The 22,498-nt window shown below is 37.4% G+C and overlaps 1 protein-coding gene across 2 annotated transcripts in view; it reads left to right on the top strand.

The window, feature by feature from the left end:
- CDH18 (cadherin 18) overlaps positions 1 to 22,498 on the top strand; it is a 255,786-nt gene that overhangs the window by 5,266 nt on the left and 228,022 nt on the right. For both annotated transcript variants that reach the window (XM_062617680.1, XM_062617679.1), the window contains exon 2: positions 10,907 to 10,999. The gene's annotated coding sequence lies outside the window, so the exon portion shown is untranslated. The remainder of the gene's footprint in view (positions 1 to 10,906; positions 11,000 to 22,498) is intronic.

The following is a 22,498-nucleotide window of genomic DNA, read 5'->3' as shown; positions in this document are numbered from 1 at the left end:
AGCATAACCAGAACAATGTGGTCATGTAGCTCTATGAGTAATTGATTAGCAATTTGGTGGCCTTTGTACATCTGCAGTTGTCGTATACCAAAAATACATTTAACAGATGTCTGAGGCCTGTAAGAATTGTGATTTTGCATGATGGAAATTACCATTTATATTTTTGTGAAATCACTTCAAACCTGAGCAGAGTTAAGGCTGGGTTTGTTATTGTAGAAAAGGTAGAACATTATTTTACAATTACAGGCTTGATTCCTGATTCTGTATGAAATTCTTTACTTCTTTTAAGCAAATAATCTTGCAAGGGGGAATATATTTAGATCATGGACATATTTTTCCATCCTCGCTCTACCTTATTTAGGTTTCAATATAATTTATCCTGTGCTTACGTGGACAAATTTTAAAAGGTGTTTGTGAAATGTCATATAAAAATATCAAAGCTAGCTCAGGTTCTGGCTGCATTTCTACCATAGGCCTCTAGCAACCTGTAAGATTTTTTTTGTCTGTGTAGTATTGCACAGTCTGTAATGTTGAACCCTGAAAGTACTTTACAAGAAAGATCAGTCACATTAGCTTGACTTATCAGATAGAAGGGTTAGGTGATAGTACGGGCATGCTTTTCCTTAGGATGGACTGCTGTGTCCTTGTCCTGTTCCCCTGTCAACTGGGGGCACTGGAATGGGTATTGCAAATTGTCCAGTTTCAGCTTTTTCATGCACTGCAGTGGGTTCTTATATTTGAGTTGCCTTGAACTCATCTGTGGAGAAACATGCCTTTCCTACCTGTGACATAGGTAGCTTGAACTAAAGTATGTGTCTAAATGTAGGTGGTCTAAACAGTGAACATTATGTCTTGTCCTTGTGCAGTATTCCTGTTGAAAACAACCAACTGTACTTGATTGACTCCCTGTTCTGAGGTGTTTCACAGAGTAACAGGAATGATTTGGGTTGGAACGGAGGATCGTCTAATCCACACCCCCTGCCATGGACAGGGACATCTTTCACCAAATTAGGTTGCTCAAAGCTCCATCCAATCTGATTCTGAACATTTCCAGCCATAGGGTATCCACAACTTCCCTGGCCAGTGTGTTCCACTGTCTCCATCATGCACTGTGTTTTGTAATCACTTGCCATTAAGTCGTTACAGCCATGGTTATGGATGCATATATGGGTACGCCTTCATGCACATATTCTTTGGGAAGGTACAAAGAAATGGAAACCAACTTTTTGAAAAAGAACGATGCTCCATACTGTTAAAAGCCTGCAAAAGTTACTGATCACATTGTGTGGAAGTACAATGAGCTGTTGTTTGACCCAGGTCTGCTTGTTTTCACTGATGGGAATGTGCATTTCCATAATTATTTAAAATATTAAATGATTTATTTTGAATTCTATTATTAGACCACTTAACTGAATGAGTAATACATTGTTATATGAAAGTTACACATCTGGATTTGAATTCTGTTTAATTCACAGCTTATTCTTATTGAGAGGTGAGAGAGCTACAAATGAAAATTTTTTGGTCCAAGTGACTGTGAAGTGCCTTTCATTATCAATAACTATGTCTTGCCCAGAGGAAATACTTTTTGGTTTGTCTTTTCTGTATAAACACCTTTTCTGTATAAGGAAGTTTTTTGAATGAGGTTTAAAATGGCACTTGGAATTGGAACAAGGAGAGAAATTTCTCAGGTTTGGATTTCTGGCTAGGATTCAGTCAAACTTTCTGTCATGTGCTGCTGTTGATGGTACTCAAATTGATAGAATAGTAAAAAAAAAAAAAAAAGAAATTAGCAGCATAGGGATCATCTCTGTGTTAATAAGACAAACACTGGAGATAACCCAGAACCAGATTTGAGAGGCTCTGCCAGTGAATCCTGCACTACTTGCAAAGTACAAGGGCTCTTTCAGTAGAGACTTCCCTATAATTAGTAAAAATGTGAATAGTTTAACAGTGCTGGCAGGAGAGGGAAAGCATTGCTGTTAATTTTGAGGACATTGGTGTGAATCTGCATGTTTGTGCATATTTAAAGGATCAAGTTGTTGCTAAAAAGGAGGTAGCTCCTTTAGTTTGTTCAGTAGTGAGAAATATTTCATTTGACTTGAAAAAGGTATTTTTAACACTGATATATTTTATTAGCACCTGGGAAGTGCTGACTCTTCTAAGTGTAAAATCTTGGCTTTCAGGAGATGTGAAATAAAACTAGGGCATATGAGCAGGACTGTAGCATGGAAGCTATTAACTGCCCATGGGAACTGCCAATATATAAAAATAAAAAAAAAAAAGAAAAACTAATTTATGTCTGGATTACAGTCTTCAATCACTGTTTCTTTTGTTTTGCATTTTGTTCTTTCTCATAAATAATAAGCCTTCTTACTGGAATCAGAAAAAAAACCCTACACGTCATTTATTATATGCAATTTCCACATACTTTGCTGACAAAGAAAACTCATTATATATTTGCTGTTCATTAAAGCACAAATTATTGCATTCATATTAGGGAATTGGATCTGAGAGATATTGTCTTGCCTATTAAACTAGAGAGATCTTGGATATTTTTGTATTTCTGTGGCAGAATCATAGAATGGTTTGGAGTGGAAGGTGTAAAGTAATCAGTTCATTTGGCATTGTATGTTAAGTTGGGTTTTCTTTCTGTTTTTTTCTTAATCTTATTTCTTTTTTTTTTCTTTTTTAATTTTGAACCATATCAGACTTCTTTTAGAAAACTGCTCAAGAAATGTAGTGTTCATTCTTACTGATTTTCAATGAATGCACAACTAAGGCTTTGAAATCAAACTTAGCTATGTATTACAAACCCTTATAAGTGGTTTTGGAAAGTGGTTAGGCAATCTGCAAGCAAACATATGTTTTCAAGTGCTGCTCAACATATCTCGCTGGTTGAGGTTCTTTCAGAGTCAGATAAAGTTTGCAAAGTATTCACAGTGTAATTGACTTATATAAGGCCTAGTGTTTCCTAAACAAACTGGATTTATTTCTTAATCTGTATTTTCTCAGAACAGCTATTTTAGGCATAAGGTTCACAGCGTGTTAGCAGGCTGGCTGCCCTAGAGGTACCCCAGGGAGCAGCATGATGGGAGGGTGGTTACTGTTCCTGGAGGAGATGGTAAAACCTGCTGCCAGCAGTGCCTTCAAGCAGCAGTAACCTCTTTCCAGGTGTTTATCAGGAGTGTTATGCACATGTAGGCTTTGTGTGGGCTATAGACAGGGAGTGGGTCCTCATTGCTGGCAGAGTACCGTGGATCAGTTGCTGGCTTGCTGCTGGGTCATAAACTGGCAGTGCTCATGGCTTGTGTGCTGTAAATTGGGTGCTCTAAGTTTAGAGGTAGTGATCCTGTTACATGAATATTATCCTGGAGATGGCCTTTCTGTTTCTCAAACATGCATCGTACTAATACCAACCATGTTTTATGGTGTAAGTGAAAAACATAGCATCGCACACCCCTTGACCGATTAATAAGGAGTCAGTAGATAAATGTGTGTTACCAGTGAACTAAGCTCCTGAGAGCATAGAGGAGCTTATGGAGAATTTATGCAAAATGACTAAGCCCACAAGTAAGGCATTTTATAGGGCTTAGTTTTTTTGTGGTGGTGGTTTGTTGTTCTTTTTTTTTTTTTTTTTCCCTTGGGTTAATCTTCCGCCAGATTAGAGAGCTGTGTCATTTTATATGAAAGTTTCGCCATTTCCAGGTCTAATTCAGTGAAAATGGGGGGGAGCAACAGGCTGGATGTGGGGAAAGAAAAAAAAGGTGCCTTTTTTCAGTAATCCATCTTTAGCCATGAGGCAGATGAATGGAAAAGATGACCAGAGGGATGTTCCTTTGTACACACCTTTGAAAAGTAGCCTCCTAGACAGAAACCTATTCAGGAGGTTAGTAAATGCCTCTCAAGCAAAGCCAGCAGGAAGAATTTGTTGACTGCATAGCCTTGTGTTGTGACTTAAAGGCTAATGAACTTGAGCTGTTTCAGACTGTATAAGGTCAGGTGAGGACTGATTTCCTAAAGCTATTAATGCCTGCTGTGCTACTGAAGTCAGTTTGTCTTGTGTTGTTACATTATTGTAGTGTGTTTTGGTCAAATGCACTGTGTCATGTCAACATGCCTGTGTGCTTCCTAGTTCTGAACTGAGCCAGAAGCTTTTTATGCTTTTTTAAAAAAGAAAAAAAAAAGGTGTAACACTCTTGGAGAGCAGTGAGTTTACTCCACAGGACCATTGTGTGATAATTATTTCTCATTACATTATAATGAGCACTTGCTCTATTCATTGTGGTGCTTATTATATTTTAATGAGTGTTGTGACACCCCTGCAGAGTGAGATTCAAGAATGTCCCTGTGTATGTAGCTCACTTAAATGGATATGTTACACATTTTGGGACTTGTGTGAACATACTTATTGCAACATAGAGCTGTAATTTTGCTTTTTAAAACAAGATATTACTTTTCTTAACTTTGCATAAATGCGAAAACATGGTTGCAAGCATTCATGTGCCATACCAGGTGAAAGTTGAGTGGTTTCGTTAAAAGACTCTTGTATTGAAAGACAGCTTGAAAATATTTTGTTCAGGAAGACTTCATTAAAATTAAAGGTCATGAATTAATGTGATTTAGTACACAACCCCCTTCACATCTACAGCTTTCAGATTCAGGGTTTTATTTTTTTTTTTTTTGAGAAACATTGATAAAGTTTTAAGTAGGCTTATGGCACCTGTAAACTAAATAGAGGAACTTTAAATTAAAATTGGCTTTTGTTATCTGAGGATCATCAACATTCTGGCTTCACTGTGTCCAGGAAAAGCAGAACTAGAAACTGAATGCCATACAAGTTGATTTGTAGACCAGGTCTTAAGCCTGTCAGTCTGTTTAGTCACTTTTAGTAGATTGCTGGTGATCTTGCTTTGACAACAAAGCTTTCAATGATGACATTCCTGTAATGTCCATGTACAGTGTTAACCCTAAAGGGAAACACTTTGTTCTTCTCTATCATCTCCTCATGTTGCCACACAAACAGCTTCAAAACGAGTCAGATTGTCTGAAAAATACTGCTCTATCAACATTCAGACTTGAAAATATGAACTGATTTTCTGATGTGGCAGAATTGTTTATTCTTTGTGAAACCTGAAGGCCATCTTCATTTTCTTACTTTAAAAACTGGAGTATTAGTAAATTCAAACTGATAAAAAGCTGTTTAATCAAACCATACATTTATTTTGTGTACTCTTCCTCTACTGTGTCACTTTTATTTGAACATCTTTTACCATCCACGAAGACTTGCAAGCAGGAATTTACTGAATTTATGAGTACACAGCAAGTATTGATTGGCTGATACAAGCAGTAGATAGGTAAGGGTAACCTATAAGGTCCATTATAATGCCTTATAACTCAGATGTGGGCTCCTGCTGAGTCCCTGTGGACCAGTTACCAGTCAGGTGGAGAGTGTGAACCTCTGTTGCTGCCAAGGATGGGGATTGTTCTTGCTGAGTTTTTGTCTTCCTAGCTCCCCAATTTCTTTTTCCCTCATTTCTCTATACTTTGCCATGACTTTCTGTACTTTTAAATCTTCAGTACTGCCCACTCTATATTTTCACTTACGTATTTCAGTTGTAGCTACCTTAAAGCTCCAGGTTCTGTGCTCCATTTTCATGGAGTCTTCAACATACCTGGTACTAGAGGTTATATTTGGCTTATGTGCTGCACATAATGGCTGGCCTTTTAAGCTTCTCTTTCCTATATATCTCATGTCAATGAGATGAAGTATTGTATACCTGATGTGCAGTTCTGCCAAGTAATTTTAGAAATTGATTTTAAAAAAAAGCAGAAGGGAAAAGATAAAAGAAATGAAATTAATTCAATAAAGAAGTAACAGTATAATATTTAAGACAGAGATTAAACCTTTTTTGGGTATGATACAAGAAAAGAAGGGCATGACTAAGCCTATTCTTTGCTCTTTTTTGAAGTATTGTTCCAGATTAGTAAAGGTGCCAATTAGAGTCAGCTCCTTTATGCCTCCTTATCTTTTTCTTTTCTCAAGAAAACATAGTTAGTTTTACGGGTTGCCACATAAAGAAGTTGATCTTCTTTTTAAATCAAGAAGCTAGTTATGCAGTAGGTGTCTTACACCTAATAATCAGTGTCTATAAATTATTTTTATGATATTATGAGTTAGAGAATTGTACCTATCTTCTGCTTTGGTTCACCAGGGCAAAACATATTTGCATACCAAGTTGGATCCCATCCTTAAGATGTATTTTGATCCTCAGCCAAGGGCCTCAGCTTTTTGCTAGCACTCCTGCTCAACAGCACAGAAATAACTTTTGCAATTTTCTATTGGTGTTAAACTTCCTATCACATCAGCCAAGGGGCTTCTCCAGAGCTGCCTTCATTACCCTAAAGGATATGCACAGAAACCTTGTATTCAGGAAGCAGGTCTTTACATCAGGGTTTACACAAGAAGTTAGTGAAGAAGCCTTCTTCAGACATACTCATCTCATTTTTGAATGTTGAATACCTTGTCCCACCTGCAAAAGCTGTACCTGGATTCCAGTAGTGTTGAAATCATCTTTACAGATTTAGAAAACTATTCTTTCATCCAATACCTTGCCTCTGTTTTGTAGTTGTTTTTTTTTTTTATGGTAAGGTGGTTTCTTCTTCCTATGAGAACGCAGTGAATTCTGCATTTCAAGTCTTTGCATAAATTGAGGGAAAGACATTACTAAGTAACTTTTTAATGCTTGAAAGATGCTAAGTGGAAAACATTAATATTTTTTTATAAGACCATAGAAAGTTTAGGATTGGAAAGGACCTTAAGAACATCTAGTTCCAACCCCCCTGCCGTGGGCAGTGATGCTTCATCCTAGATTGTGTGCCCCAAGGCTCTGTCCAACCTGACCTCAAACTCTGCCATGGGTGGAGCATTTACCACTTTGGGCAACCCGTTCCAGTGCCTCACCACCCTCGCAGTAAAGAACTTTCTCCTTATATCTGATCTAAACTTCCCCTGTTTAAGTTTTAACCTGTTACCCCTTGTGCTATCACTGCAGTCCCTAATAAAGAGCATCTTCCCAGCATCCTTGTAGGCCCCTTTAAAATACTGGAAGGCTGCTATGAGGTCTCCATACAGCCTTCTCTTTTCTCTTCTCCAGGCTGAACAGCTGCAAGTTTCTCAGCCTGGCTTCATACGGGGGTTGCTCCAGCCCTCTGATCATCCTCATGGCCCTCCTCTGGACTTGCTCCAACAAGTCCATCTGAAAGTTACCAGGTTTTGTGTGGTTTGTTTTGTTTTAGTTTTTTTTTTTTTTCCAGTTTACTTTGAAATTACTTATCTGTTTATACCTGTTGTGTATTCTCATGCAGATATTTCCTTTGTCTCTGTTCTGTAATGCACAAATGCATCTCTTCACTTTCATTAAGTTACTCTTCAAGGTGTAAATAACTAAACAAACACACAGTTCTGTGTGAGAAGTCTCAAAAATACTGTTATTGAGTGGACTCCCAAAGGTATTGTGAGACTGGCATCTTAACATTTATTCAGTCTGATCCTCTACAGTTTACACTTTTTCAGGTTGAAAGACCACATAATTCTCTACTGCCTAAAGGCATGAGAGATTTGTTCTTCTCACAAGCAAAATGAATACATATTTTCAGCTACCTCCATTTTGTTTAAAGTTTGTCTTTGAAAGCTTAGCATGATGAATTAGAGATTTCCTTTCAGGCACATACCTATTTCTTTCCATTACTTATATTTTAAAGTTATACTTCTCTCTCCTATTGCTTTAGTGCAGTAGAGGATTATTGAACTCCTCTTTGTCAGGTAGCTCCAACAGACTGCAGTACTCCTTTTTCTTTTGAAGACCTTTTTATACTATAGTGGCTTGTGGTATCTTTGATGTTGCCTAATTGGAATCTCAGAAGTGAAAAAATAAATAACTGAAGAAGTGAGCTGCTTGCCTAAGGTTGTACATAAGCTTATTTTACTTTCAATCGTTCTTCTATTCTTACACCTTACGGCCAGGTAACCTTCTAATACTTTTGCTTTATTTATCCCGATCACCTGGATTTGAGTTTCTCAATTATCTGTCTCCTGCACCTCTAACAGAAACTCCTGAATTTGCATTTGTATTTATACTCACTCTGAGTGTGCCTCAGAACTTTTAACTGACCTCTTTTTTAATGGCTTGCCTTTCTCCAACAGTGATTTTTCAAGCTGCCTCATCTACTTGTCTCACCTAGTTTAAGCTTGTTTCTTAGGACAGGACTATCTGTCTTAAAACTCTCTATAAATACTGTTCCCACAGACAGCTCAGTAGAAGTCCTGCATGTGGTTTCACGTTACCCAGCAGTGCTACAGTTTGGCTGCCAGCCATGCTGTGGAAAAGGTGATCTGGTGGGCACTGAACTGCAGGCGAAGCAGCTGTGTGCCCTTGCAGCAAGGACAGCTTTACTGTGGCCAGGCACAGCTGGTGGGTTGAGCAGGGGATTCTTCTCTTCCATGGCAGTGGGACAGCTGTGCCCAGTTTGCAGCCTCCAAAACAAGAAGGAGGTCAAGGCAATGCAGCATTGAGTGGAAGGCTGCTGAGGTGCCTGAGGGATAGTTTTGCCAGGAGATGAGAGAAAAGGCATTGCAGGGAGCTGGTTGCAGGAGCAGTAGAGGAGCCAAAGGTAGGCTTTCCTGGGAGGTGAATAGCAACAGGGCAGGGGACAGTGGCCACAAGTGGCAATGGAGGAAACTGCTATTGAATGAAAGAAAGCAGCTTTTCACAGGGAATGATGTTAAGCACTGGGACAGGTTGCTTAGGGATGGACCTCCATCCATGGAGATTTTTAAAACTTGTCTGGACAAGGCTCTAAGGCAACCTAACCTAACTTGGAAGTTAGCCCTGCCTTGAGGAGGAGTTTGGACTAGATGATCTCCAAAAGTTTCCTTCAACCTATATTTTTGCTTTTATTGTCCAGTCTTCAGTCCCATTTCGTGGAATCATAGAATGGTTTGGGTTGGAAAGGAACCTTAAAGCTATCTAGTTCCCATCCCCCTGAAATGGGGAGGGACACCTTCCACTAGACAAGGTTGCTCAAAGCCCCATCTAACCTGGCCTCTAACAGTTCCAGGGATGGAGCATCCACAGCTTCTCATGGCAGTGTTCCAGTGTCTTACCACCTCTTTAGTGAAAAATTTCTTCCTAATATCTAACTTAAATCTGTAGTCTTTTAGCTTCAAGCCATTGCTCCTTGTCCTGTCACTACATGCCCTTGTAAAAAGTCCCTTTCCAGCCAGAAGTTGATAGACTTCTTGAAGATACATTTTTACCTGCACTGATTATGACGCCGAGCCCCCTTCTTCCTGAAACAGGTTTGGTTTTTTTTTTTGTAGACAGTTAACAGTATCTGTGGAAAGGTAAGAACATTAGTGAATGGGGAAGTAGATTAGTAGAGCTTGCTTGTTATAATGACAAGAGCAGAACTGATTTACAGAGTTTGATGCCTTGAAGACCAAAGGAGAAGATGAACCTGCAAAGGTGAAACAAAATGTTTATGTCATCTTAGGGTAAGATACAGAAAATAAAGTCTGATTACCAGAAGGGTCATAGATTTGTTTGGTGCTGGAGTAGCATCTGAGGGAATGAAGCTGAAGCCCTGAACCAAAATGACTGAGATGGACAACAGCATTGTAGAAAATAATGATGAGAAAAAGCAGCCTGGCAAAACCCACTGATCTCTAGTGCTTTTCTCAATGTTTTGGGGCCTAACTGCATTCAGCAAAAGGGAGCACCAGCTGTCCTGAAGGACTGGAATCTGCTGCTTCACCTTTGTGTGTTTGGTATTTTTCCTAATTTACAATGCAGCTGCATTTGATAATCCTAAGTAAATGCTACATGTGTAGTGCATTGTGCAGCCTTTGGAGAAATCTCAAATGACCTCAATATTATCTTCCCCCAGCATATGCTAAACAGACTGGTGAAAAATAAGTCTTTTGCAGATGGATGCAAAAAACAGCGTGAACATTGCATTAACCAAGATGCCATCTTTTTCATTATTTATGATCTTTTTCAAAAAAGAACAATACCACATTATATGTTTGTCTGCTTTAAGTTCCTTGGGAATGTGTTTTTAAAACAAAAGTATTTTTGAATTATTTTGCTAAGTTGATTTCATCTTTTAGTTTTAATGTTTTAAATTTCCTTTATGTGTAACATGAAACCCATTCTTAGGTAAGGAATGGCTCGGTATCATGTTTCTGAGATTACTTGCTGTTATGATTTGCATGGAATACTGTATTTCATCTTCTCTCAAACACTACTGAATGTATCAGCTGACACCTGATGGAATTGTAATTGAGTTCAACTGCCAGCTCTGGTCAGCAGCTTCAAAATAATAAAATGTTTCTATTTCTTAGAAGCGGCAGGAATGCTGTATCATTTCTGCTGTTGCAGTATCTCCTAGAAACCTCTAATTTTTGTTGTGCTTCTTTAGAATGAGAAACAGTAATTCAGAATTTCTCTTCCTAGCATAGAAATTGAATTAGAGCATGTTCTGTACCAACAGAAATTATGAAAGTAGCTGTTCCACTCTTACCTTTTCTTTCTTTTCTGTGGAAGCAGGTTGTCATGTTTGAGTTTATTACAGATTGCTGACTGTGGAGAAAGAAAATACAGCATCTCTCTGGTGTTTATTAGTGACTACCTGTCTTTTCTTTTTTATAATTTGAAAGGTTAAGGATGCCAAGTTAGCATTGCAGCAACATTGCCTTGCAGGTGCCCTTGATACTTGCATCTGAAATTTATGATCTCCTGTACAAAAATAGGCATACATACACCTCCTAATCCAGTTACTGAAAAGGGATTAATTTAAATGAATATTTCCCGTGCTCCCTCAATAAGATCTTCTTTTTCACTTCTAGGTGTTGTGAAATGAGCAGAGAATGAATTTTATTTGAAGTAAGCTAAGAGAAGCATAGCTTTCTAGCTAGAGCAGGGATCTGGACACCAAGAAGGTGAATTCATGGTTTCCTTACTCTTTGCAATAGAACAATTTTTAGCTTGTGTAGCAGGCAACATTTACTTGCATTTAATGATTGGTCTTGGTTAGTCATCCAGAGGTGCTGAATCACTGCCTGACTTTGACCACTGGGTCTATGTGACCTGGAAGCAAATGGGCTCTGACGGACAGGCTTTACATGTACCCAGCTCACAGGCTCTGGAGCTGGCTGTTATGGCTGTAAGATGACTAAGGAAGGGGAAGAATTGGGAAGCCCCAAAAGTAAAAGTATCTGGACTGTCTCTTTAAGAGGCCCTTCTCTCAGTTGCATAGTAAATTTTACAGGCTGCTGTGTTCAGTAAGCGCTTCATGTCAGCTATTCGCTTGTATGAATGTGGTCAGTTCTGGAATAAGTCTTATTTTGTAAGAATATAATTTTTATTAACTGCTGCCACCTTCCCTGTGAGAATCCTTCTGGTTTAATATTTTTACTGGTTTTGGATATTCCGTAAACTCAAGGTAGTACAGAAAACTGAAGAGTTTTGTTCTCTATTTTTAGTTCTATAAGACATTTTTCTTAAAGCCCTTGCCAATCTCTAATAGTTTACTATTGTGTCTGTGATATTCCAGCACTTTTTTCCTCTCACCTGTCCTTCAAAACTTTAAATCTGTGATCTGAAATGCTGTCTTGGTTGCCCCTGATCTTGGTGGAAAGATTACAGCTCTAAGCCTACCTTGTCTGCTCTTTACCACATCCTGTCAGAAGTTATTTTATCCTCCTGTCTGATGGTAGAAATGAATCTGTGGCCTCTCCTTAACTTGTTTGTGTCAAATAATCTGCATCTAAACCCAAAGTTTAATTTGATACTGAACGTTTTGACTAGCACCAGTTAAGCATACAGTTAAGCTAGCAGATTTGAGGAGGCAGCATCATACAGAGAAGAAAGATGTTAATAAGCAACTGGGGCAGGTCGCGTATGATAAATTTTTCACTTAACTCCCTGTCAGCCAGAAAGATATCTAGTAACAACTGTGTAGTTTTAGAAGTGTGAAAAGATGGGTGGAAAACTAGCAAAATATGTCATAGATTTGATGATAAAAATAGTTTTTTCTAGACTTTTTTTTTTTCCTTCTTGTCTTGCTGTGATTGGCCCCAAATGTAAGCTTTCCTCCTCATAAGGTTATATTTTTATCTGGGGAGCAAGTGGGCAGGGATGCCTTAGTATGCCTTATTTTTTATTTTAAATGTTCAATTTCAACTTAGAGAATTGGAAAATTAACCCTGCTTAATGAGCAGGACTCAGTAAAATTAACTCTGAAGATACTAAGCCTGAAATTTTGCTGATTAATGCCTAATGGATTATCAGTGAAAGTGAAAATATTGCATAGAGTGTAACTGAGAAATAGCTTGTGAATATGTGCAGAAATCTTTCTTGGCAATTTTTTTAATCCTTTCAAGTATTTCCTAGTACTGGAAGATCTAAATCATTGCTGTCATGATTGGCAAAAGTCATGATTGGGCCTGCAGATAGTGCAGCTGATGTAATGGTCATTGAGCCTAACAATTTTATTTTTCTCTTCTCAAAAAAATTTCTAGCCAAATGTTATCCTGGGAGTTTTGAGGCATTCATTGATCATGGCTGTTTCCAATAGTACGGTAGAGGCAATATGGTTGAATGTTCTTTGCCATACAGATGACAAATGAAGTGCAGATTTACTCAATGCAGATTTACTCAAGAAGATTTAATCGAGGTGCATGTATGTTTCTATGTATCTGTGTGGCTACTTGTGCCCATATGAAGGCTTACCTTCTGGCAGAAAGCCCTAAAATATATATGTGGAAAGGCACAGGCACTGCACTGTTTATACCATATCATATTATTATTTTTTAATAATAACAGGAGACCTTTTAAATTACATTCATAATTTAGTGATTTTCTGTAGATTTTTACAGGAGTATTAAGTTTGTATGCCTAATTTCCACTTTCTAATGGGACTAGAGTTGACTCATTAAACAATGAAATAGAGGTGGTTTTGTAGATAGGTGTACCAGCCTAGTTATTAAGGGTGTGGAAAAAGGTTATGGCCTACATAGTGCACTTTTGAGAGACTGTTCCGTTCCACTTCCATTTATTTTGCCAGTAGATATCGGGAACTGGTTGGAGCTGATAAAATCACAGAAGATTTCTTTCCTGGATCAAATTGCTTTTGTGCCTTAGCTAGCTACAGCTCTGCTTATTTTTCCTCTTAGTTGACAGTTCTTTAGAACACAAGTATTTTGCAGTCACAGTAATCACAGAAAATTTAATATAGAGATGAAGTTAAGTTTCCTAACAGAACTTTTATAATAAAATCTCAGAATGGTTACTGACCATGCTTGTCTAGTGTAAAGGGAGGAAGATCTAGCCATCGATTTCTACTTTCACAGATTCTTAACTTTATGTAGTGTGACTAATTCTGTTCCAGTGATGAGACAACTTGGTCTGTAATGCTGGGCATCCAGATAATCCTGCAGAGACTCAGAACCGGGTAACCTGCTAGTGAATAGGTGACAAAGGCTGAAAGATCAGCTAAGACTCAATCTTGTAGTTTCTTTTCTTACAGTATTTGTGACATATTGACATGGTATGGGAAGGTTCAGTTGTTAGATCTCTACAAGTATCCACAAAGACACATGGAGTGAAAGGTCATATTTTCTTCTCAGATGGATAGTTCTTTGGCTCTAGGTGGTTTAGCAGCTAAAGCTGTGGAAAAATAGTTTTGTAAAAATCTTTGACTTTTTTTTTCCCAGGGAGATCTTTTTGTTGTTATGTCTTTAGAAGAAAGAAGAAAGATTTTTATTTTTTCCTTTTCTGTTATCACAGATTCTGAAATGGATGATTACTGTTGTAGGTTAACCTTGTCTAACAAAGAATTATCTCAAACGGTGAAACAACGCTTAAAGTAATGCCAAAGAGTAAAAATGTCAAGATGTCAAAAATGTCTTCTGGATAGGTTAAAAGTTATTTTCAAGAGTGCATAAGTGAAAGAGAAAGAAATTAGGTCTGTTGGGCCTATCATCTCCAAAATATAATTTGGCTGTGAAAGCTGGCAGTGCTCTACAATGACAAGGTTTTGTCTGAGAAATGCAGTCAATGACACAGCAAGAGCCTAAAGCAAGTCAGCAGCTATAGTTCAGGTTTAGCCTTGTTGTAAACAGAGTAAGCATTTTTTCTTTCACAAGTGCACTGTTTATGATTACTTTTAATGTTGCTGGGTTTTTTAGTCTGTTTCATTTTGTTTCCATTTTATTTAAACAAGCAAAACCAGAAGAAGAATCTGGATATGCTGATTGTGTCGGCTTGGCTTGGGATTGTAGGCTACCACAAGCAGGGATTTCTAGCAGGCTGTCAAGAGTTTTCAAAGGTAAAAGGCTTGTTGTAGACTTGGTTTCAGAGCCTGTATGAAAACATTAACAGAGGAAAAGAAGTCTTCCAGTAATCATTAAGAGGATGCTTACATATGTGCAAACCACTGAACAACATGAGGGAATATTCAGGACATAGAAAGAGGTTTTTACATTTCTTTAGAAGCTTTTAATGCAGATTCCTGTTTCTTTTTTTTTTTTTTTTTGGTCAAAGTGAGCAAGAAAGAGGAATGTTAATCATTCTACTTGGACTTAGGTTGTACTGGGTGCATTTTGATATTCCTGGGAAGCAGTATACTATGAAAAATAAACCCAACCAGATGTCTTGATTAAGGCTAGCACTGAAGGAAAAACAGACTCCCCAAATTCCTGAAATCTGATAGTATGTGAGGAGCAAAAAAGAGAAGTGTCTCAAAATCTGAAATTAACTAATAACCTAGAAAACATTTACTGTTTAGGTCATCAATCTAATATGTATTTACTGTATCAGTAACAGCAACTCAGTAATCAAAGAAAGAAAGGGAGGATAGTGAGCCTCAGTGTGTACTCACTTCTGCAAAACAGTAGTTTAAAACATCAAAGAATTATTTTGGAAGCACTTGAAACTCAGTAGTTAACTCAGGATTTGGCAGTGGTGTATATATATATTTGGTTTAATTTGTTTTAATCATAACTGCAAAAGTAACCTATGTTGCAGGGAATATACTTTTGGCTTGACATTGTAGTATTTTAGTTACAGTAGACCTTATGACTAAGGCTTTAGTCCTAAGGTCTTCAGCAAGCTTTGCCAGGGGAAAAAGCAATGTACAATTTACTTCCTGGTAACTCTATGAAACACTTGTACTGAAAAAAAAAAAACAAACAAAAGTTACGAAAAAACAACCAACCAACCAAAAACCAACCAACCAGAAAAGCAGAAAACCAAAAAACACCTCTTTATGGTTTAAAAAAAAAAATTGAAAGGAATGACTATTTCATATTTACAGTAAATTACCTGATTACATATTTAACTATTGTAAGGATAATTCTTCAAAAATCTTCTCCTTTATAGTACTGGTTGTTCAGATCAATGCATGGTTACTAAACTTGTAGAGAAAATCTAGAACTAGGAGAATTAGCCGAGGTGTGTAATTATTTTTTTTCAAAGGTCTTCATATTATATTTTCAAGTAATTAGCACCCACCACTGTTTTTAAGATTTACAAATTTTCTCATTAAAATAGTAAATAAAGGTCATTTTCATTCTAAATGAGTTAGAATTTCTAAACAAAGGATTTCACCTAATATTGTAGAATGCAAAGCCTTGATTTGCAAGTGAGAAGTGTATTTTATTTTGTAGTTATATACTAAATAGATCTTATTTTATTTTGTAGTTATATAGTAAATAGATCTTAGCTTATGGCTTCATAAGGTACACCTATGAATGATGTTGGCTGTGGACATTCTTGTCTCATATCCATTTTATGAAAGGAAGGAGACAACTGATGGATATAAAGATGACTATTTCAAATGAGCCTGAGTGATAAGCAGCAGACCCCTAGCATAACAGTCTTAGCTGTTGGTGTCATGCTCCTGTGATGCAATTCGGTGGCATATGCCAACAATTTTGTAATCTTATGCAATGTTTGTTCATTGTATGGATTTATTCCATCACGTAAATGAACAGAATACGGAAAGAAAACTGGTCAACATTCATGTAATTAAGTTACTCTGATGTGTAATACATACTCCTGTGAATTACCATGGTTTATGATGTTTTGTATCTGTCTGCTTGAATGTAAATCATAAATAGGTTCTTTTGGATTGCATACTGTACATCTAAAAGTGCATTTGAAATTGCACATTGTCCTCATTTTTGATGAGTAGTGAGATAAGATGATCTACTAGTTGACTTCTGGAAAGTATGTCTACCTAAATTCAATCTGTTGCCTTTTAATTACTTACATGGTTTGCTAGTACATTGTTACCTAACCTTTAAAATACATACCAGATTCACAGTTGACTACATCTTGAAAGTGTAATGATGTGTTCATATATGTAAAACCTGTGCTTTTTAAAAACTGCAAATAATATATTTTTTGGTTTAGATTTCCTGTGTGCTGGAACTGTTAGATCTTGTTACATTTTTTATTCATATCACAGTAAAAAAAAGTACATTTTAATGTACAAACTAAGATTTGAATTTTGTACTTTGAGGCCACTTTGTTCTAAGTGATGCACTCATGTATCCAACATTCAGAGTCATCTCTGTTAACTACTATATGTTTGTTTATATATTTTGGCTTCTGAAGCTCATTTTAATTTGCCTTAAATCTCTTCTTTTTTAATACAAAAGAGAATTTGTATTCTCTTCATTGTCTAGTTACCTTACAAGTTGTCAGCAAGATCTTTTACTGATTAGGATGGCAGACCTGTAAAGTGCATAAATTTTTCTCAGCCCCAGTGATTGCTGGTGCTAAAGAATGATTTAATTTATGTATATGTGATATATTTTCCATATATATAAAGCATAACTTTTTCTGGTAAATACCATATGGAAAGGTGTTGACATTCCATGTCATCCTTTATCTGTTTTTACCACAAAAGGGTGTCTGAGATACAGGGTTTCTGTACACATGAAAGGAGAGAAGCACATAACTTGTACTACTCCAATAATTCAGCACATGTTCATTTGTGCAAATATGCCTATAAGTAGTAACTTAAGGAAGTTTTCTGTTGTACTTGATTCACTTTTTTTCCCCAAAAAAAGGAAAAACTGGTTAGCTTTGAAGTGGCTTTATAATAAAACTGTAGTAATGTATGGCTTTTATTATAGATTCACATGCTTAAAATGTTAGTCATGGCAATGATGTTGAATTTTCTTGTCCCTCCTGTCTAGTAAAGGTGTAATTGAACATCAGTATATTCATGAAGACAGGCTGAATTTGGGTTGTTCAGCCTGAAGAAGAGAAGGCTCCAGAGAAACCTTATAGCAGCCTTCCAGTACCTAAGGGGGACTACAAGAAATCTGGAAATGGACATTTTACAAGGGTGTGTAGTGACAGGACAAGGGGGAATGTCTTTAAACTGAAAGAGGGGAGATTTAGATTAGACATGAGGAAGAAATTCTTCACTATGAGGCTGGTGAGATACTGACAGGTTGCCTAGAGAAGTTATGGCTGCCCCATCCCTGGCAGTGCTCAAGGCTAGGTTTGATACGGCTTTGAGCAACCTGGTCTAGTAGAAGGTGTCCCGGCCCATGGCAGAGGGGGTGAAACTGGGTGATCTTCTGAGGTCCCTTCCAACCCAAACCACTCTGTGATTCTATGATCAGAAATGTATGGGATGTGTGGATTTATCCAGTTCAACAGTATAAAATTTTCATGGAAACTTGAAGTGTTTTCTGAGAAGGACTTGGGGGTGTTGATCGATGAGAAAATGAACACGAGCCAGCAGTGTGCGCTTGCAGCCCAGAAAGCCAACCATATCCTGGGCTGCATCAAAAGGAGCTTGACCAGCAGGTCGAAGGTGATCCTGCCCCTCTTCTCTGCTCTCGTGAGACCTCACCTGGAGTATTGTGTACAGTTCTGGTGTCCTCAACGTAAAAAGGACATGGAACTGTTGGAACAAGTCCAGAGGAGGGCCACAAGGATGACCAGGGGACTGGAGCACCTCCCCTGTGAAGATAGGCTGAGAAAGTTGGGGCTGTTGAGCCTGGAGAAGGCTGCATGGAGACCTCATAGCAGCCTTCCAGTATCTGAAGGGGGCCTATAGGGATGCTGGGGATGGACTATTCATTAGGGATTTTAATGAAAGGACAAGGGGTAACGGGTTAAAACTTAAACAGGGGAAGTTTAGGTTAGGTATAAGGAGGTTCTTTACTGTGAGGGTGGTGAGGCACTGGAATGGGTTGCCCAGGGAGGTTGTGAATGCTCCATCCCTGGCAGTGTTCAAGACCAGGCTGGACGAAGCCTTGGGTGGTATGGTTTAGTGTGAGGTGTCCCTGCCCATGGCAGGGGGGTTGGAACTAGATGATCTTAAGGTCCTTTCCAACCCTAACTGTTCTATGATTCTATTCTATGATTCTAAGTGACTTCTGAACCTCTTGGCTCTTTTTGCTTGGTATGGTAATAACACAGTGTTAGATTATGTCAGCAACTGCATGGAATTTCATATATGGAGATGTTGATTTAGAAAGACATACTAAAAATAACGTTTGTTTAGTCATAAAAAATCTAAAACATATCCAGCCACAATTATCATTGTCTTCATTGGTCATCCATTTTATTTGACATATTGTCGTCTTTTGTTGCATGAATTGCCCTTAGTGCCCAAGTTATACATCAGACTTTATAGTCACCTTATAAAAATGAAATCTAAGTCTTTCTCTAGAGAAGTAGAAGAGCGGCATGTGTGAACATGAAATCTAGGAGCTGGGATAATACAGGGGAAATTTATAAGTCAAACTCTCAAACTTGCAGGTTCCTTGAGTCTGAAGCCTTTAGTTTTCCTCAGGAATGTTTTTCCTGTGAAGAATCAGGGTGATCAGAATGATTATTTCTTTCCTATTTGGCTGGGACAGTATTCATTAGTCTCAGTGCAACTGCTCCATAATGTCTAGCAGGCTAATTACACCAAAGGCACAGGCTAAGTAATTACCTAGAGTTCACTGTGAGGAGTTGTTCATGTTTTCTTTATCTGTGGGGCAGTTAAGTATTGTGCAGAAATACACTTCTGAAACCTTATCTGTGAGGTTTGAAATACTTCTGACATAACTTCTGTAGAAACTTCTGAAGAAATTTTAAGATTTTTTTTTTTCTCTTTCGCTGTATTGCATGTACCTAAACATTGGACTATTATTGTTTAGAACCTTGTAGAGATGTAGTACAGAGAGAAGAAAATCCAAACACAGCATAAAAACTTGTATTCATAAGCTCTTGCATCAGTATGGTCACAGGCAGGTGGTAAACTGACCAAACTGAACATTTGTGTTTTTCTAATATTTTACTTTATGGCCACTTATACTGTCTTTCATATATTATTTGCTTTATGCTACTGTCTTCAGGCTATTGTTAGGACAATGCATGGGGCTCGGTATTGCACTGATAGAATTAAAAATAAAAAGTCTTTGTTGGAATTGCTGTGTCTTAGTTCTTTATAGTAATTTGCTATTTAAATATAATCACGTGTGGCTGACTAGAAATACCTTTATATATATTTGGTATAAGACCTTTTAAATATTAAAAAGTTACAGAATTGTGTGGGCTGGAAAGGACCTCTTGAGATTGTAACAGTCTGATCCCTGCTCAGGCATGGTCAGCTGCAGCAGGTTGTCCAGGAACATGTCCAGTTGAATGTTGAAGATTTCCACAGATGAAGACTTTACAACCTTGCTGGACAACTTGACTACTAGTAAAGATGTATTTTCTCCTGTTCATTTGGAATTTCCTGTGTTTCAATTTGTGACTGTTTCCTCTTGTGCAGTCACTGGGTACCACTGAGAAGAGCCTGGTTTCTTCTTACTCAGTCTCTCCCTTCAGGTACTTGCACACATTGATAAAACCCCCATTGAGCCTTTTCTTCTCCAGCCTGAACAGTTCCAGTTCTCTCAGACTTTCCTCATTGGAAAAATGCACTTAACCATCTCTTCCTGGCCATTCATTGGACTCTCTCCAGTATGTCCATATCTCTTTTGTATTGGGGAGCCCAGAATTGGACACATCACTTTACTGAGTAGAGAGGAAGGATCCCCTCCCTCAGCATCACTGACAACGTTGCGATATAGCAGTGACAGGGGTGTGAATTTATGGGGTTTAATCTTTTCTGCTGGGGCTACTTTAAACACTGCAATTGTAACAATTATAATGTAAACAATTACAACTGGTGAAGAATTTTTTTCCTAATATCCAAATCTAAGCTTCCCCTGGCACAACTTGAGGCCATTTCCTCTGATCCTATCAGTTCTTATTTGGGAAAAAAATGGTGTGTTATGAAAAGATACTGAGTTTGTATTGGATGTGGAGATTATACTACTGTTTAGTACTGCACTACTACCAAGGAGCAGAGTATATCTTAACAAAAACAGTTTATGACTTTTCAAAGTCATTTTACCTTTCTTCATTCATCTTGTCCATTACGCTTTTAAAAGGGCTTCATGTTGTGTCCTATTAGTCATTAGATCTAGGAAGTGATTCTCAAGACTTTTCCTATGAAATATCCTGTTACTTGTCACACAGTCTTTTCATGATATTGTCATGAACACAAAAGCTTGTGATCATGACAGTACTGCTGTATGTAAAGAGATGCATCGAGTCTCTCTGGCAGATGAGGTTTGCAAATTATGTCAGTTTTCAGACAGAGAAGATGAAAGAGTAAACTTGAAATCATTTACGGTGTTAGGAGTATGCTAATTATTAAATGCACTCTGCAGTAGTTACTATTTCTGCAAGTTTTGATATGACCCTGTACCAAGTTTATTCCAGAGAACATTGTCTTACTGAAATCAGATAGAAAATACGGTTGAAATGGCATTTGAAAGGGAAAGGTTTAATCTCCTTTCCAAATACTAATTAAAACCACTATTCCTGACAAATATTGCTACCTAAACTCCCTACAGAATCTGGGGGTCTAACAGATCTTTATTTTGAGAAATTTTAAAGGCTAGGCATATCCTGACACCTTCTAAAAACTTTTTATTTTATAACACTGCTTTCCTTTTTCCATAGCTCATAAAAAGTGTTGTGAGACTAAAGCAGTTTATGAAAAGGCTGTATTGTGGTTATGCACGTGAACTGTTGGACTGTGTCTGGTGGACCATATAACATGGGTTGTTCCTCTTCCTTTCTTTTTTTACTATGTCAATGCTAATTTTTTTGGCATACCAGGTCACTCAATTGTACATCTTCCTATACTTTTGAATTGAGGAACATCTTACATAAGGAAAGTCCTGTAGTCCTTCATAATTTTAAAATTATTTCATTTATATTGTTATGTTAGCTTTCTTAGTAAAAAAAGGTGCTGTCAGTAACACTGTGATACATGCACCTATATGTTTCTGTATGATACTCCCAAGAAACAGGAAAATGGTAATCCCTTTACGCTGTGATCTTAAATTTGTCCTGGAAATTAAAGAAAAATAGTGTTTTTCTTTGCATATTATAATGAATTTTTTGGGAGTCCTGACCATGAAAGGAGACAACATTATTCAACCAATTGAATTGCATGGAATGGAGAAATTTCTAATATCCAGTGGATAATTATAACTTGAAATATTGTGTACTATTTGTTCACAGACCTATATAAAATTTATGGGGTCTGTACTGTCTAATGAGCAAAGTGAATCAGATAATAGTATCAGTTTTTCAACCATTTTGCGGTATCAAAATACAATTTCAGCTAGTGTTTCTTCTACCAGTGGAATCTGTTTCTTGGCAAGGGCTTGAATATGTGTTTCCTAGACACCTGAATTTTGCTTAATAGAAGCAGCTTGTGCATAATAAAGATCATGATCAGATCTTTTACTGAATAGTTAACAGACTGTTCTAGGTCCTAGTGATCTTCAGTCCTCATTGAGTATCACTGTGTTTAGTGATACTCCAACCATTTTGCCACATATAAAGCTCAGATAGTATTTAGCTGTACACAAAAGGGCATTTTATCAGGAAAGGGAATGAATTCAAAAGACCTGGTCTTAATTACGATTTAGCCGGTGTGATTATGGATATCTCGTTTGCAGTAATTTCTTCTGTAAGAATCTTGTACTGATGGTTGGTTTATACCTGACCTGAGATAAATTAATAGTTGCATTCCTTCTATAATCTTTGAGTTTCCTCCAGAAGGAGGGACAACACACCTGATTTAGACCATATGTGTTAGCAGTGGTTTGATTTCCTGAAAATTTTGCATGTCTATTATGAATTATCTCCAAAAAAAATTATACGTCAATAAAAAGTAATTTTAGCCAAAATACAGATTGTATCCTAGTGTAATTTTATGTATATTTCTAGTCTCTTTGTAGAAAAGGCTGATGGATCTTCAGATTGATTTTGGACACAGTGCCATTGAAACAGATACACGATTACTGACATATTCTACACAGTGAAAATTCTGAGTATGGAATGGCAGAAGTTGG

Source organism: Pezoporus occidentalis, unplaced genomic scaffold (assembly GCF_034315485.1).
Source record: "Pezoporus occidentalis ecotype Australia unplaced genomic scaffold, CSIRO_AGI_Poc_V1 ctg2, whole genome shotgun sequence".
Taxonomy (NCBI): domain Eukaryota; kingdom Metazoa; phylum Chordata; class Aves; order Psittaciformes; family Psittacidae; genus Pezoporus; species Pezoporus occidentalis.
The sequence above is the reverse complement of the archived record's forward strand: the minus strand, read 5'-3'. Positions and strand labels throughout refer to the sequence as shown.